This window comes from Mustela lutreola, chromosome 3, assembly GCF_030435805.1.
Source record: "Mustela lutreola isolate mMusLut2 chromosome 3, mMusLut2.pri, whole genome shotgun sequence".
NCBI lineage: Eukaryota > Metazoa > Chordata > Mammalia > Carnivora > Mustelidae > Mustela > Mustela lutreola.
The window spans coordinates 152,472,688-152,491,758 of record NC_081292.1 but is presented as its reverse complement, the minus strand read 5'-3'; the positions used below and the strand labels follow the sequence as shown (position 1 = coordinate 152,491,758).

The 19,071-nt window shown below is 36.6% G+C and overlaps 1 pseudogene; it reads left to right on the top strand.

The window, feature by feature from the left end:
• Window positions 1–17,349: 17,349 nt before the first annotated feature.
• On the top strand, window positions 17,350–17,927 carry LOC131828134 (securin-like; annotated as a pseudogene).
• Window positions 17,928–19,071: the final 1,144 nt, after the last annotated feature.

Genomic DNA, 19,071 nt, shown 5'->3' with positions numbered 1-19,071 from the left:
AGAATCACCAGCCATGGCTACAAAATAATAATAATAATAATAATAATAATAATTCATTGTTATCACCCTTTTGTCTCCTTACATATTTTATTGGGAATTTGGTCAGATTTTCCTGCTCATTCTCTTTTCTTATCTTCATTTCACTTATAATTTATTATGAATACATTCAAGACATTTAAGAAATTCAAAAAGATACAAAGAACAATTAAACGAACACCCATTAACTCACCACCTATCTTAAAACGTAAAATTCCAAACACCATAGAAATTGAAGCACTCATCCTGTCCCCCCTTCTCCTCTTGACTCCCCAAATAGATGTAACCCACAATTCGGAAGTCGGGGTTCTTTCATTGTCACATGTATTGAATTTTAATGACAAAATTACAACACCTCTCACTCACCTAACATTGTGTCCCAGCTGCCCTGACCAATTGCTGAAGACAGAAACTTAGCAGTAATGCTCCATTCATCATGCTTCCTCATCCTATGGAATGATGGTGTGTTGTGCATTCACGTACCAGGGAGAGGCTATGATGCACATTTCTTCCCAGATTCGTGTTCAGGGTGAGATTGGTATGGGGGGGTAGTCACACCATGAACACCAGCGATCATTACAATTTGAGGGTCTCCTCCCACCCCCCAACTCAGTCACTTAGAGAATGGGTCCTCAAAGCTTCATCAAGATGCTCCTGCTCATCTACCACATTTAATTACTTCTATTAGTTCTCCCTCCAGACTACATTTCAGATTTCCCAGCGGATCCCAAATCCACTGGCACCTCCCTAGCCAAATTTCTTTTCTATTTCCTCTTCTTTTTATTATGAGAATTTTCGAACACAAGAAAGTAGAAAGAATAGTATAAGAAACTCCTATATCCCTGTCACATAACCTCAAGAATTATCAATATTTTGCCAGAATTGTCGTATTTAACCTCCTCCCCATCTTCAGTCATTTGTTTGCTTTCGGTGAAAAAAGGCTAGAGTAATTTGAGAAAATCCTATATCATTCACCCATAAATTCATAAATCAATATACAAATCAAATTCATAAATTCAATACACATATCAAAATTATATATATACACATAAATTATATATACACATTTATGTATATATACACACATATACAAATAAATTATATATATACATTATATATGTATGTATATATGTATATATATTTATAATGTATATATATACACACTATACACACACACACACATACAGATATACATACACACAATGGCCATTATCACTCTCCCATATTAACAGCTATTTCTTAATATTATTTAACAACCAAATTATTTTCAAATTTTTCCTGTTTTATCAAAATGTGTTTCTATCATTTGAATCAAGATCCAAATGAGGACCACAGCTGCATTTGATTGTTATGTCTTGGGGGACACACGCCTTTATTAGGTAGGTCTTTTTTTATTTATTTATTTTTTATTTTTAAGATTTTATTGATTTATTTGACAGAGTGAGATCACAAGTAGACAGAGAGTCAGGCAGAGAGAGAGAAAGAGAGGGAAGCAGGCTCCCTGCTGAGCAGAAAGCCCGATGCGGGACGAGATCCTAGGACCCTGAGATCATGACCTGAGCCGAAGGCAGCGGCTTAACCTACTGAGCCACCCAGGCACCCCTAGGTAGGTCTTTTTTAAATTCTGTAACAGATCGCTTCTTTTTTTTTTTTTTTAAACACTTATCTGATTGAGACACCAAATAATTTGTCCTATAGAAAGTTCCACATTTTGCACTTACTGCACAGTTTCCCCCATATTTCTTAGAACTGGTATTTAGATTAATATGAGATTTCATAGATTCAGGCTCAATTTTTAGTTAAGACTAATTCAGGGTGATTCTTTCTACTACAGCAGGCGAGGATTAGTGGGCTCAAATGCTAGGTGAATGAACAGACACGAAGTAGGGAAATATATATATATATATTAAATATATATATATTAAATATTTCCTAATATTGAAATATATCAGCCTGACCCATGGGTTACACAGTTCTTCATCTTATTTTCAGTTAGTGGTTTTAGTATCTTTTTTTAAAAAAGATTTATTTATTTGACAGAGAGGACACAGCAAGAGAGGGAACACATGCAGGGGAAGTGGGAGAGGGAAAAGCAGGTTTCCCGCTGATCAGGGAGCCCAATGTAGGGCTTGATCCCAGGACCTTGGGATCAGTACCTGGGCCAAAGGCAGATGCTTAACAACTGAGCCACCCAGGTGCCCCTGGTTTTAGTATCTTTTGATGATGGTTGTTGCCTGGATCTGTTATTTTATTAAAGACTACAAAATGGCAATTTTTCTAATTCTTTAATTTCTTTATTTTTTAGTGAGAATTCTATAAAAAAAAAACTTTCACCAACTATTTAGACTCAGAAGAATGACCTGTACAGCAAAAGTATAACAAAGACTTGCTTCTTTCCTTATATTTATTATTTTTTTGAGTAATGGTGATATCCTAGCAATCTTCACTGATAATAAATATTTTAAAAATCTTTTACATAGAAAAAACATTAAACCTATAAAAAGTTGAAACAATAGTGCAATGAACACTCATATACTCTTCCCTTTCTAGGGACACCAACTGGTAACATTTTGTCACATTCATATCCCTTTCCATCAGCCTTTGAGCATTTCCTTATTTTCAGGCACAAGCTTGACTTGTACCTTACATCCCTCAGGGGAACCAAACATTTCTCCGAGGAGCTCTTGATTTTTTGGTGGGAAATGGTATTTGAAATTCTGTGTGTGTGTGTGTGTGTGTGTGTGTGTGTGTGTGTCTGTTGTGGCTTGTTAAATCAATTAACATTTGTTAAGTAAAACCCCAGGGTGTGGAATGGGGACCCAAGTTTCAAGAAAAGACCAAAGACTGCAAGAGAAAGTAAAATAGGGAAGTTTGTTACTCACATGTCCTGGAGGAGGGGGACGTAACATGTTTTGGGGGGTCACTCGGGAGGTCAAGGCAGCTGCAGGCACACAGACCTAGAACACAGCCTTTGTTAGGGTTTAAGGGAGGAGTGCTTCGGGGTGGCTGTATGATCAATTCCAACCAAAGAGCAGCGTTTTGGTAAGCCCCGTGGGGCCTCATTTTGGTGGTGCACAAGGGGAAGGGCCCGGAAGTGGGGAGAATGTTTTTTTTATCAAGAGAACTGTTGGAGTACACATAGCGGGGATTTACATTTACTTGTTAATTCCGCAACTGCTATCTGGGCATGCGCTTGGGTTGGGCAGGGTCTTGTATATTACGCAGTTTAGCCAAACACTCAGCAAATACGTGCATACATGTACACGTCTACGTGATTCTTTATGTGTATATGTACAAACACACATGTACTCATGCACACATACACATACTAATACCTTCAAGTCTACCTTGTAATTCTTCACCTTTCCGAGGCCGTATTTGTTTCTCCTTTTTCATGCATGGAGAACCCGATTCCTAACAGTTTTAGAATTATTACGCTAATAATACTCCTAAAAACAAGCCTATCTTAATGAACCAAAACTCTTCCTTTTGTAAAATGGCTATATATTTCCCTACTTCGTGTCTGTTCATTCACCCAGTACAGGTAGATTGATATTCAGATTGTTTCTGGTTTTTTACAATGAACAAACAATATCCACAAGGAATAACCTTATTCATATGTAGTTTTAAAATTTTGGGGTGTGTATCTTTGGGGTAAATTTCTAGAACAGGGCTGTTTGAGTCAGAGGACAAATGTGTAAGTAGTTTTTGTTTTCCTTCATAAGGGATAATAACAGTTTGCAATCTCATCTGCAGTGTTTCGAAGATTGTACCCTCATCCTTGTCAATAGAACGTACTGCCAAGGTTTTGAATTAGAAATACTATCTCAGGGGCGCCTTGGTGGCTCAGTGGGTTAAAGCCTCTGCCTTCAGCTCGGGTCATGGTCCCAGCGCCCTGGGATAGAGCTCCGCATCATGGGCTCTTTACTCAGCAGGGAGCCTGCTTCCCCCCCACCCCACCACCCCTACCTGCCTCTCTGCCTATTTGTGATCTCTCTCTCTCTCTCTGTTTCAAATAAATAAATAAAATCTTAAAAAAAGGAAAGAAATACTACCTCAGTATAGTTTTATTCATACATATTTTGCATATTTAAATTTATTTATTTTAAAGATTTTATTTATTTATTTGACAGAGAGATCACCAGTAGGCAGACAGGCAGGCAGGGAGAGAGAGAGAGAGAGAGAGAGAGAAGCAGGCTCCCTGCTGAGCAGAGAGCCAGATGCGGGGCTTGATCCCAGGACGCTGAGATCATGACCTGAGCCTAAGGCAGAGGCTTAACCCACTGAGCCACCCAGGTGCCCCTTAAATTTCTTTATTAAGGCATAATTTATATACAGGGAAATGCATGGATCTATAAATGTATGCACCTGTGTCACCACGATCTCACTCAAGAAATAAGATATTTCCATCACTCCAGAAAGCTGTCTTGTGCCCATTTCTACTCAAATTCCACACTCTCTTCACCAGCAGCAACCCCAAAGCTAATCTACCACCACTGCTTAGTATGTACTGTTCTTAAATGTCAATTTATAAATAGAATCATGTAGTACATCATATTTTATATTTGACTTCTTTTGTGCAATACATTATTTGTGAGGTTTACCTGTGTTGCTGCACATATTAATAACTTGTCCTTTTTATTGCTGTGTAATATTTCATTGTAGGAGTACCCCGGTTTTTCTGTCCATTCTTCTGTTGATGGATATTTGGGTTCTTCCTAATTTTTTTTATTATTATAAAAGTCACTAAGAACATCCTCATTCAAATCATATTCATTCATATACATACTTTTATTTTTTTAATGGCTTTGTAGTTCTCCCTTTTGTCAATGTAACTTGATTCATTCAGGTAGGTATGGGTGTTTAGGTTGTTTATAGCAATCTGTTCCTTTTAGTTAATCTATATGTAGTAGCTGCATGTTTAACTTTATCACAAATTGCTAGTTTTCCTAAGTGGTTGTTCCATGTAGTACTACTACCAGAAATATATGAGAATTCTAGCTGAGAATTCTACACCTTTGCCACCATTTAACCTCCTGGCTTTTGTAAATTTGATATAAATGTGTAATGCATTTGAGTTGAATTTTTATTGGACTTTGAATTGAAGTTTTATGTCAGAAATGGGTGTTGATTTTTGTCCAAAGCCTATGAAGGATGTGTGCAGATATTTTTTTTTCTTTTTAGATCTCTTAATATGCTGTATTATATTAGTCAATTTTCTAATATTATATTATAATATTATAGTATATAATATATTATGATTATACTATTATATATATATATAATATAATAGATATTAGTCAATTTCCTAATATTGAACCATAGTTGGCAATTTTGGGATGGATTACCTTTGGTCACAGAGTATTAATATATTTAATATGCTGTTCAATTCTATTTGATGATATATTTTTAAGATTTTAAAATCAATATTCATAAGTGAAATTAGTCCATATCTTTCTTTTTCTGTCTTTATCAAATTTAGGAATTAATGTATAATGTATTAATCACTATATAAATAAAACTAGGACATTTTCCTCCTTTTTCCCCCCAACATCATAATTCCCCATAATTTATGAAGTATCATGATTACTCTTTCTTTAAAAGTTTAATAGAAGTTTCATGTAAAACCATCTGGACTTGATGCCTTTTTATGAGGTAGTTCTGGGATACATTTCTTCACTTATTTTATGGAAATTGATTTATTTCAGATTTTTAAAATCTCTATTAGTGTTGATTTTTTAAAATTGTATTTTCTTCAAAATTTTATCCATTTCTTCTAGATTTTCAAATATAATTGTTCAGCATTTTAAATAGGATTGTTTTAATTTTATCTGTCTCAATGGTTGTTTTCCAATTCATTTTATTTTATATATTGTCATTTCCTTTTATTTCTTCTTTAGGGTGGCTAGTGGTTTTCTATTTTGTTATGTCTTTTCATGAAATCATAATTTTGACTTAATAATCCTGTTCTTTACTTTGTTTTCTGTATAATTTCTTACTGTTTTAAATTTTATTATTTCCTTCTGAGAGTTTATAAAATTGTTACTGTGTTTTGAATTTTATCAAATGTATTTGCTACATTTACTGTGACCAGCATGTAAATTTTTCCTATTTATTTCTGTTAATGTTTTGAATTACAGTAATCTTGTTTTTGCAAATAAAAAACTATCCTGGAATTCCTAGAATATACCTTGTTTCTCTGTACTGTAATATTCCTTTTATATATTGCTAGATTTTTTTTAATATTGCTAGATTTGATCACTGATGTTTTGTACAGGATTTTTCACCTATATTCATGAATCAGACTGGTCTGCTGTTTTCCTTTACTGCAAAATCTTTGTTAGGTCTTCATAAAATGAATTGGGAAATATTACTTGTTTTTTCCTTATTTTGAAGAGTTTATGTAATGTTGATGTTTTTCTTTCTTTAAATATTTAGAATTCACTTGTTAAGCCATTTGGTTCTGGACCTTTTTTCTGGAAAAGTTTTTTTAGAGGGGGAGTTTATCAATAATAGATCCAATTTCCAAAATAGGGAACTATTAAAATTTTCCAATTATTTCTGTCTATTTTAGTTACATTTTTAGAAGAAATTCATCCATTTCATCTAATTATCAAATTTTTCAGGCATGTAATTTTACATAGTATATTCTTATTACCCTTTTTTTGTCTGTAACATCTTTAGAGATGTCCCCTTTTATATGGATAGCTTTTCCTCCTTTTTTCTTTCTTAGTCTTGTTAGTGATTTATCTAGTTTAATAACCGAGTTAAAGAATCAATTTTTGGCTGCATGAATCTTTATTGCCAATTTTTAAAATTTATAATTATTTTCTCTCAACTTTTAAATTTTCCTTTATTTTACTTTTTGAGATTTGGTGTCCTTTTTGATATAAAAACTTCAGCTATTGATTTTCAAACTTTTTCTTTCCTAACAAATCCATTTAAAGCTATATTTTAACCTTAAAAACTGCTCTACTTATCTCTTCAGTCTTTATGGTATATTCATTACCATAGAGTTCAAAAGCCTTTTTTAACTTTCTTTATGATTATTACTTTGACCCATGTGTTATTTAGAAGTTATTGCCTAGTTTCAAGCATTAAGAATTTCTAAAGTATCTTTTGTTTTTGATTTCTATCTTCATTCCACTGTGGTTAGAATCTTCAAAATTTATTGAAGTATTGATCAGCATAAAGATAATTTAGTAAATATTCTATGTGCAATTTGAAAGAATATTCATTCTGTTGTTACAAGGTATGATGTTCTATGTGTTAAAATTGTTTTGTTGATTGAGTTTATCCTTTTTTATTCATTTTTCAACTATTCTGTCAACTATTGGCCAAGTTGTGTCTTTCACTATGATTGAAATTTTCTGTGCTTTTAATTTCATTTTAGGCCTAATCTATTTTGGTATAGATGTTTTTTGTTGCAAAAAAATGTAGAGCTGATATGTATCCCCAATGGATTGATTACTTTATCATACTTAAATGTTTCTCTTTATCTCCAGTAATCCTGGTTTCTTTAGAATTTACTTCCTCTTATAAATATCTACACAAACTTTCTTCTGTAAACATTTGCATGTTGTAAACTTTTATTAGTCTTTTTACTTTAGCTTCTTATGTCTTTATGTATAGAACAGTAATGGTTGGATTTTTTAATCCAATTAGATAACTAAGGCTTCAGTATGAATATTTAATTCATTTGCATTTAGTGTAAAACTAGTATAATTGGGATTACATCTGCCATTTTATTGAGGTTCTGTTACAGTTGACTCTCATTATTTGCTGATTCCATACTTGCAAATTCACCTACTGACTAAAATTTATTTGTAACCCCAAAATCAACATGGCAATTTCATGGTTATTCATGGACATGCACAGTGTGGTGTAAAATTTGAGTAGATCTATGCACACATTCCTGAGATCAAAAAAGGTGATGTTTTGGTTCTTCTTTTAGCTCTCACACTGTAAATACATGTCTTTCTGTAATCTATTTAATGTCATGTTTTCCACATTTTTTGTACTTTTGTTGGTGACTTTGCTGTTTAAAATGGTCCCCAACTGTAGTCCTGTCGCTCTCGCCAGCAAGAACGACACGGAGACACGTGTGGAGGCAAACTTCTTTAATGGCTTCTTTTTATCTTCTTCCCCCTCTGGTGCAGCACAGCTCACAGCTCCCGCCGCCCCCGGGCGCGCCGCCGCCATGGACCGAGCGCCGTCCCTCGGCGCCCGACGCCACGGTCCGGGCTGCGGCCCCCTCCAGCCGGCGTGGCCCGCCGCTCTACAAGTACATTCAAGCATATATACACCAGCAGCTTAGCCCGCCTAGCCAATCACTGCAGTGCTCATGCACCTCCAGCGTGAGTGGACCTAAATGAACAGCCAATCATATTCAGTCCCTTACAGCTCTTATAGTAGGCCTCCTGTACTGGCTCCCGACATCTCCCCCTTTTTTATTTATTTATAATGGCTGAGATCGTGCCTGTCTTAGGTTGCCAATCCTCAGCACACATGCTACCCATCATCGGGTACTCTCCCTGGTGAAGAGCCCCTGTCTTAGGTTGCTATGGTGTGGGATCAGTCTTACCCGTCTTTGACTACCGATCTAGCATACTTAGCCATATCTGGGGGGAGGTACCAGCCTCAAGAGCCATCATGGCTTGAACCATGAGGTGTTATTGTCGTTGATTGCGACGGACACGGCCACACACCCAACGTAACATTAGTACGTTAGCTGTGATTAAGAGAACAGCCATGGCACCAAGTCCGGCCCACTGTTTGAGGAACGAAACAGATTGCTGTAACATTTTTTTTCCACTCACTAACAGGTGCAATAGTTACTTTGGTAGAATATATGGATATAATTTGAGCTCGTAATTGCCTAGTTAAATTTTGAAATTGACGGTTCCAGGTACCATTAAGCGTATTTCCTAACTGTCTAGAGAGGTTAGCTGCTAAGGATAAGTTGTTATGAGCTATAGGGGTGATACAAAGTCTGGCCATATTATGTATGCATCCTATCGACACAATTGACTCTAGGATATCAAGTTGTTCCTGTACAAGATCAACCCTTTGATTTACAATAAGGATCCCAGCATGCAAATGTCCATTAATTTGTTCTTGTGTAGCCAATGCTTCAGCGACCATTCCTGTGAGGTTGTTGAGCGCAGCTGCTGTCTGTACTGATGTTGTCAACGCTACTGCAGCAGCAGTAGCAGCGGCGGCAGATGCTGCAATAGCCACAATGATGGCCGCTGTTATCCCAAAATCTCTTTTATGCTGTAGCAACACAGGCAAGTTATCGGAGTTCACTTGCACCGGCATAGGGATGTATGTCGGTATCTTGGCTATTACTGCCGAGTCTCCCACCATGGCGTTCCAACATTCTGATAGCAGACAATTCTGGGACTCACAAGAGAGACTAGATGACTTGTTAATAGTAGAAGCATTAAAAACTATGAAGAGAAAGGGAGCTCTAACACAGACAGGCGTTGGTGAGTAACTTATGTGCTTAGCTGAGGTGCAATTGCAAGTAACATTTGTTTCAAATTGAGAGCCTACGTGATAGTTGTACGTACAGTTACGCCATGTAGACCCATTAATAAAGTGAAGGCTTTCCAAGCCTGTACATGCCTGTGCAGCGTTGCAGAGCAGCCACCTATCTAGAAGGTGAGCTGACACGCCTTGGGCCGGGTTTTGGTAGGTATAATTATAGCCAAAAAAGGTGGAGTTAGAGTAAGTGGGGATTTTAGGACTGAATGAGAATCCTGTTACCACCCAAACTCCTGAGAGGCTACTATGGCAGTCACTCGTGCGGTGCAGCTCGCACAATAGCAGGCCTTGGTGCAGCAAGGTTTATATGGAGAGGCCCCTCGTAAGGTGGCGCTGTTGGGGCTGGGCGCGTGGGCATAAGATCTAAGTTATCTACCACTTCCGTCTTTGTTTGTAACTGCGCCCTAGCTCCTTCTTTCACTTTTAATTTCAGCTGCACCATAACTTTCCCCTGCATTTTGAGCTGCGCCATAGCCTTCTTTAGCTTTTCCTCCTTTTTTGCAAGCTCCTTTTGCATCTTGCTCACCTTTTGGCTTTTGGGCGATTTCCCTCCTCTGCTCCTTTCCAAAAACCAGGGAGCCGTTTGTCCCACTTCTCTCAAAAACAAACGAGCTGTTTTATTTTTTAAAGGAGTACCAATTGCTTTAAGGATATCAGAAAGCAGCCCCAGCATTTTATATGTGGCCATCTCGTTTCCTATCCCGGAAAGCTTTACTCTCGTCCTTATCCTAGGAACTTTGCAGCCATCTCGTTTCCCATCCCGGAAAGCTTTCTACGCTCGTCCTCGACTTGAGGAACTTTCCCTGTCACTAGACAGAAATAGGTGCACTCTTTACCTGATCGTTGCCTAACTCCGCGCGTCTCTTCTGCACGAGTTCCCGGGTTTCGGCACCAATTGTCGCTCTCGCCAGCAAGAACGACACGGAGACACGCGTGGAGGCAAACTTCTTTAATGACTTCTTTTTATCTTCTTCCCCCTCTGGCGCAGCACAGCACGCAGCTCCCGCCGCCCCGCTCGGGCGTCGCCGCCGCCATGGACCGAGCGCCGCCCCTCGGTGCCCGCCGCCATGGTCCAGGCTGCGGCCCCCTCCAGCCGGCGTGGCTCGGCGTGGCCTGGCTCCTGGCGGGCCCGCCGCTCTACAAGTACATTCAAGCATATATACACCGGCAGCTTAGCCCGCCTAGCCAATCACCGCAGTGCTCATGCACCTCCAGCGTGAGTGGACCTAAATGAACAGCCAATCATATTCAGTCCCTTACAGCTCTTATAGTAGGCCTCCTGTACTGGCTCCTGACATAGTCCCAAAGTGTTGTCTAGTAGTTTCTAAGGGCAAAAAGTAGCTAAATTTCTGTATTCATGAGATAATGAGTGAATGCGGGGTAGGGGGTGAGCATAGGGATAGTATTGTTGCAAGACTGAAAGTATAAGACTGTGGTCGAGTTACCCAGGGTCAGGAAAATGTGAAACCCTTCTCAATTGGTGCCAGCTGGCTTACATGATTCAGAAGGTGATATGGTACAGAAAATGGTAAACTTGTAAGTAAACAAGGCAAGTTGTAATCAGGGACTGTAGAAAAAAATTTAAAATACTTGCTAAATGTTATAAGGAAAAGAATTTATGGAAGAGGAGCTTCTTAAGGCTTATGAGAATGATTTGTTTTACAAGGACATAGGCAACAAACCTATGTAAAGCAAATGGTGTTTTTGTTGACAAAAATGGAGGCTTGTGGGAACTAAACTCTTAATTTCCCCTAGGAGTTCAGTGTTCATAGTGATTTTATGTAACATACCTACTATGAATTAACAAGAACTGATATATTTGTCTTGTTTTCTTTCTGAAATCTATTGATTTTGTATGTTTATTTTATATCTTCTAATATACTAACTTATCTTATTATTTGTAGTATTTTTTCCATTTATTATTTTGAGTTATTCAGATATACAAACATATCATCTTTAAGTAGATACAGTTATATTCTTTTGGTTTGTACTTTCTCTTACTTAATTACCTTAATTTTAAAAATTTCTTAGTACCTCTAAGACAACGTTAAATGGTAACCAAAATAATAGGTATCTTTTCCTTGTTTCTGAATCTAATGGGAATTTCTCCAATATTTAGCACTTAGTAAATTGCAAACTTTGGGGGCTAGTATATGTTTTATTGTATTTGAAAAATATCCATCAATTTCTATCTTATCATGGATGAGGATTCAGTATTGTCATGTGACTTTTTGGCAGCTGGGGAGATGCTATTATTGTTTTCTCATGCCTATTGATATGATGAATTATATTAAAGGGCTTTCTAATATTGAACTGCTTTACATCCAGAGTTATCTCCATTGGTCATTATACACACACACAAACACATACACACATGTAGTTTTTGTGGGAAAATACAAAAAACATTAAATTCACCATCTTAACCACTTATAAATGTACATAGAGTTTAGAGGCCATAAATACATTCATGTTGTTTTGCAACCATCACCATTACCCATCCCTATAACTCTTTTGAAAAACAAAAATTCTGTACTTACTAAACAACTTCCCATTCTCCCCTTCCCTCAGTCTCTGGCAACCGCCATTACCATTTTTGTCTTTATGATTTTAACTACTCCAAGTACATCAAGTAGAATCATATAGAATTTCTCTTTTTGTGACTAACTTATTTCAGTCATAATGTCGAGTTTCACCATGTAGTAGCGTATTGCTGAATTTCCTTTATTTTTAAGGCTGAATCACTTTCTTTTCTTTTTTTTTTTTTAAGGATTTATTTATTTATTTATTTACATATTTGAGAGAGAGAAAGCACAAGAGCAGAGGGGAGGAGCAGAAAAAGAGGGAGAAGCAGACTCCCCACTGAGCAGGGAGCCTGATGGTGGGCTCCATCTCAGGAGCCTGAGATCCTGACCTGAGCCAAAGGCAGACACTTAACTGATTGACCCATCCAGGTGCCCCAAGGCTGAATCACTTTCTATTATATGTATATGACACGTTTTGCTTATCCATTCCTCAGCCAATAAGCACTTGGGTTGTTTCCATGTTTTACTACTGTGAATAATGTTGCTATGAATATGCATGGACAAATATCTCTTAGAGATCATGCTTTTAATGATTTTGGGGTATCCAGAAGTGGAATTGCTGGGTTTTACAATAACTTTATTTTTAACTTTTTTGGGAACTGCCATACTATTTTCCACAGGAGCTATAACATTTTACATTCCCAACAGTAGTGCAGAAGTTTTCTGATTTCTCCTTGTCATATATATATATATATATATATATATATATATATATATATATATGTATTTTTTTTTAAAGATTTTATTTATTTATTTGACAGGCAGAGATCACAAGTAGGTGGAGAGGCAGGCAGAGAGAGAGAAGGAAGCAGGCTCCCTGCTGAGCAGAGACCCCCTGATGTGGGGCTCGATCCTAGACCCTGGGATCATGACCTGAGCTGAAGGCAGAGGCTTTAGCCCACTGAGCCACCTGGGCACCCCTCCATGTTATATTATTTTTAATGGAAAGTTGGATTCCTTTTTAAAGATATTTGAATCTAAGTTTACAAGTGAAATTCATCTGTAGAATTTTGTGCAATTTGTTTTCATTTTTGATTTTTAAAAAATTTTTAAATTATTTACTTATTTTTAGAAAGAAAGAGAGGGGGAGGGGCAAAAGAAGAGAGCCTCAAGCAGACTCTACACTGAATGCAGAGCCTGACACTGTGCTTGATCTCACTGGGATCATGACCTGAGTGGGAATCAAGAGTCAGACACTTAACCAACTGTGCCACCCAGGACCCCCTTATTTTCACATTTTAGTACCAATGCTATACTCATTCATTTCAGGAAAAGAATTTACAAGCTTTGTATATTTTCAGTGGTCTGGAATAGCTTAAATATTACTACCTGATGCTTCAAGGTTAGGTAGAAATTCATTATGAATTCATCTGGTTTTTTGTAGGGAAATCATTTTTTTTTTTAAGATTTTATTTATTTATTTGACAGAGACAAATCACAAGTAGATGGAGAGGCAGGCAGAGAGAGAGAGAGGGAAGCAGGCTCTCTGCTGAGCAGGGAGCCCGATGCGGGACTCGATCCAGGACCCTGAGATCATGACCTGAGCCGAAGGCAGCGGCTTAACCCACTGAGCCACCCAGGCGCCCAAGGGAAATCATTTTTTTGTAGGGACATATTTAAAACCTTTCTCTATTCTTTAGTGGAAAATTATCTTTCCAGACTGTCTATCTATATTGGGGACAATTTTGGTAAATGGTATTTTCCTATAAAGTTATTTTTTAAATGTTTTTAGATGTATAGACATAGAGTTGTCAAAATAGTCTCAAGTTTTAACTTTTATTTTTACTTTGTAATTATTTACCTTTATCATTTCTTATTATGGTATTTATATTTCCTCTTTAAAAAAGAAAAGTGTGTTTTTCAGTAATTTGCCAATGTGTCAATTTTGCTGATTTTTCTTCCAAAGACCTAGTATTTTTATTTCATCATAGGTTCTATTATTTGCTTTCTATCTCATCATCGTTTGTTTTTTTCTTTATTAAATTTCTTTCCTTTACTTTTTTCCTGTTTACTTTGAATCTTTTTTTTAGCTTTTTGAGTTGCACATTTAACCTATTTTCAGTGAATTTTTTGGTAATCAATTACAAATATTTAATAGTGAGAATTTCGCTTTCAGCTGTGCTTTGACAATTTTTTTTTATTCTGATGTGTAACATTGTCATTGTTGTTATTTTCTATAAACTCTGACAATTTTGTATTGTAAATTCTTTCTCATCCAAGAATTGCTTAACATTATGTAGTTTAATGTCCAGGTGTAAAAAAAGCTTTTAAAAAGAAGGTTTTTTTAACTTGTTTCTAGTTTTGTTGCATTGGGGTTAGAGAACAATATTTGTACAAATATTGTAGTTTGCCTACTATGTGATCAATTTTTGTGAATTTTCCATTTTGTTTTGGAAAACATGTATCCTCTTTCATTGAATTCACAGTTCAGTTTATATATATAGTATTTATCTTATTGATTATATATTATTGATTATATCCTAATTTTTTACTGCTCTATATTGGGTTAAGAGAGGAGGGTTAAGATTTTCCATTATTAGTGTATTTCTGACTATTTCTTCTTTAATCTCATGTAGTTTCTGCTTTGTGAAGGTGGTTGATGTGCCATTGGGTGCATAAATATCAATAGCTGTTACGGATCTTCATTATGATTCCTAACACTTAAGATTTCAAAGTGTTTTTCTTTTCTTTACTTAATATTTTTTGCTTGAGATTTACCTTCTGATCACAGCTCTGCTTTCTTTCTTTCTATCTTTCTTTCTTTAAAAAAAAAAAAAGAGAGAGAGAGAGAACACAAGCCGGGGGAGGGGTAGGCAGAGGAAGAAGCAGGCTCCCGATTGAGCAAGGAAACCAATGTGGGACTCAAGCCACGACCCTGGATCATTACCTGAGTCGAAGGCAGACACCCAACCAACTGAGCCACCCAGGCGCCCCTCTGCTTTCTTTTATATCTGGTTGGTTCATTTCGACTAGAGTCCTTTACTCCTTGATTCCCATTATTTAATTTTGGTTTTATAATTGAAGATGTAGAATGCTTATAGGAGTTTTATCTGAATATTCTCCAAAAATTTCTTTGGTATTTTCCTTTTATCCCATTGAATTCAGAGGGAGTCCAGGGTTTTGTAAACCGGCCTGGACTTAAGTTAGGCCAACAAAACCCCAAACTACAAAGGTGACACTCACTAAAATAAGACTTGGGCATCAACCCCTGACTATGGTAATATGCCTTTTGATTTTAATTCACTACATAATATTCATTTTTTCCCTTTTCCTAATAAATATATTCCTGATTTTGCATGCTGCTGAAAGATAGCATTTCCTAACCTCCATGATGTAGTCATGGGATACATTATCTGGCCAGCAAGACATGATTGAAAAGCTGAGGATTTCTGAGAATGTTTCACTTTTTCAATATTGTGCGTTCTGTTTTTGATTGTTAATTCTCATTTTCCATATATCTTATTCTTGCTTCCATCCTCTTTCTCCTCCTACTCTTTTTTCTTCTTCATTTTCATCTTCCCTAGAAAATGAACAGGAAACGTAGATGGAAGAGTCATTTTTCAATCTTAAGGTGACCATGGAAAGAAAGCCATTTGTTAATGATGGCAAATCTGGAGGATAAATACCATGTGTTATTACTGACATGTTTACTTTTGGACTCCCTGCCTATGGACTTCTTGTTTTGTAAAAAAAAATATAAACACCCATGTAGCGAACTCTCTGTGATTGGGTTTGCATTACATACACTTAAACATATACATAACTAATAAATTCAACTTCATTTCTACACTTACATGGCTTCTTCCTTAGCTTTATTTCCCATTGTCATCCCTTAGTTTGTCTCTTGAACTTAAGGGAAGATTAATTTTCTATGCTTTTGACTTTTAACATTCCTCTGGGCTTGACTCATATTATCTTATCCTCCCCCTTTCCATTCAACTCAACCACATGCCAATTTTCTTAGTTGACTATTTCTCCTTTGTAGGACATACCATGGTTCTGAAGGCTGCTGATTACCTGGAACATACAGAGATGTTCTCAAGCTTTTGACTCTAATCTAATGAGAATATAGTTTCTGAACCAAATTTCAGTTCCAAATGGAGCCTTTTAAGTCATCCATGGGTACATTGGCTCTGGAGTGGTAAAGATCACAATTTGCATACAAGAAAACATGGTAGACATCTCCGCATCAGGCCCACAGGCACTCTCAATGCCCCAAGTGTTAAATCCACACCTTGTTCAACTCTATGCCTGGTCCCTGGTATGTGTTCCCTAATGCAGCGTGTGGGAGAGCCAGCTCTGCTAAATGGAGCACGCTCAGAAAATCAGACCAGGGTTTATGAACAAGGGAGAAATCACAAACTTGAGCTGTAGTGCCACCTTTTGGAAAACAAAAGATAGGTTTCCTGCACGGTGAATAAGAACCAAAGACAAAAGCTTAAGAATTCTTCCATGAGAGGAATTAAGAAGTGTGGAGTAGGTATAACTATAGAAGGTCAGAGAAACCTCTCATATAACAGGATCACGAACAATATATCCCAGAGGAAGGCAACTAGTAAAAATTTGAGAAGGTGTCTACTACCGCGAATGTGAAAGCAGCAATACAAAACTCTAAAAGCATGAAGCATCAAGAACACATATCACTGAAAGATAATCTTCCAATTGTTGAGAACTCAAAGACACAGAATTTTGCAATCTAGCTAATAAATAATTCTAAATTGTTGTTTTGAGGTAACTCAACAAGCTGCAAGAAAACATGAAAAGATAATTCAACAAAATCAGGAAAGCAACATATGAACAAATTGAGGAATTTAGCAAAGAGATCGAAATCATAAAAGATGAAAACACAAATTCTAGAGCTGAAAAAAATCAGCGAATGAAATGAAAAAAATACAATAGAAAGTATCTACAGAAATGTAACTATTATAATTAGCTAACATACAAAATATAAAGAAGATATTATTGTGACATCAAAGATATAAGAGGGGAGGAGTGAAAGGGTAGAGCTTTTGTATGCCATTGAAGTTAGGTCACTATCAAGTTAAAATGGACTGTTTTATCTATGAGATGTTTTCAGGTGAGCCTTCTGTTAACCACAAAGCAAAAACCTACAGTAGATTCACAAAAGATAAAGAAAGAGGAATCAGAACAGAAAAAGAAACTGAGCCCTGCCTAATCCAGAATGGCTTCACTGATCTTTGTTGTTGAGGGAAATGGGGATCCAGGTACCTGTGTAGCTTCCAAGGATGGACTGGAATCTGGATTTCAGCCAGAGCCTTAACAGGACACTAAGGTTTCAATGCCATGTGTTGGCAAAATGTTTGGTGCTCCACAAGTTTTACCTAAAGCTGCCAGAACTTTTAACATAACAGAAATGTCAGTAAAGACTAATGGGCCCCTCAAACAGATAAGACAGCCTTCTCTGTGAAACAGGATCAGGAAAAAAGCAAAAAGCTCTATTCCTGCCTTGGATGATGCTGATCCAGAAATTGAAAAATTCATTCCCTTAAATCCTCTAGATTTTGAGAGTTTTGACCTGACTGAAGAATATGAGATGGCACAGCTCCCCTTGAATAGAGTGCCTCCCGTGAGCCTTGATGAGAAAAGCAAACTTGAAAAACTGTTACACCTGGCTCCTCTTCCCCTCCAAAAATGCCCTCCACAGTGATGTGGAAGTAGAATCTGCTGTAGCCTCCTTCAAGCATTCTGTGGGCTCTGGATGTCAAATTGGCACCCCCTTGTTATAAGTTAAATATTTAAGTTTCTTAGCACTTTATAATGTGTGTGTGTGTGTGTGTGTGTGTGTGTGTGTGTTTATACTAATAGAGCCATTCTGTGTTTAATAGAAAAAAAAAAAAAAAAAGGAAAGTCACCAATTAACAAAGGGAAGCAGAAACAGAGGGATAAAAAATAACTGAACTACAAAACAGCCAGGAAACAATGAATAAGATGGCATTAATAAGTTTCTACATAGCAACAATTACTCTAAATGTAAATGGATTGAATTCACCAATCAAAAGGCATGGAGTAGTTGTAATGGATAAAAAACCTAACTATATGTTGTCAATGAGAGACTCATTTCAGCTTTGAGGACTCACATAGGTTCAAATCGAAGGAATGGAAAAAGATGTTCTGTTCAAGTGGTATCCAAAAGAAGGTGAAGGGTAGCTATATTTACATCAGATAAAATACACTTTAAGTCAAGAGAGAAAGAAGGCCATTAAATAATAATAAAGGGGTCAATTCATTGAAAAGATATAATAGTCATAAATATACACACACCCAACATAGGAGCTCCTAAATATATTAAGCAAATGCTAACATATCTAAAGGTAGAAATAGACAATGATGTAATCATAGCAGGGGACATAATACCCAAGTTTTAGCAATGGACAGATTATCCAGACATATAATCAACTAGGAAATGTTAAACTTGAACCATACATTAGACTAAATTGACCTAAGACATTTCTAGAACATTCTATCCAACAGAAGCAGAATACACATTCTTAAGTGCATATAGAACATTTTCCAGAACGGGTCATATACTAGGCCACAAAACAGATCTCAGCAAATTTAAGAAGGCCAAAATCATATCAACTATCAACTATCCTTTCTGGCTTGAAACTGGAAATCAATAACAAGAGGAGAGCTGAAAAATTTACAAGTATGTGGAAACTAAACCACGCATTCCTGAAACAACCAATAGCTCCAAGAAGAAATCAAAAAGGAAATTATAACAAACAAAAAATCGTGAAACAAATGAAAATTGAAACACAGCACACCAAAATGCATGAGAGGCTGCAAAAGCAGTTCTTAGACGGAAAGATAAAGTGACAAATGTTTGTACTGAGGAAATCGAAAGCTCTCAAATAACTCTAACTTTACATCTCAGGATCTAGAA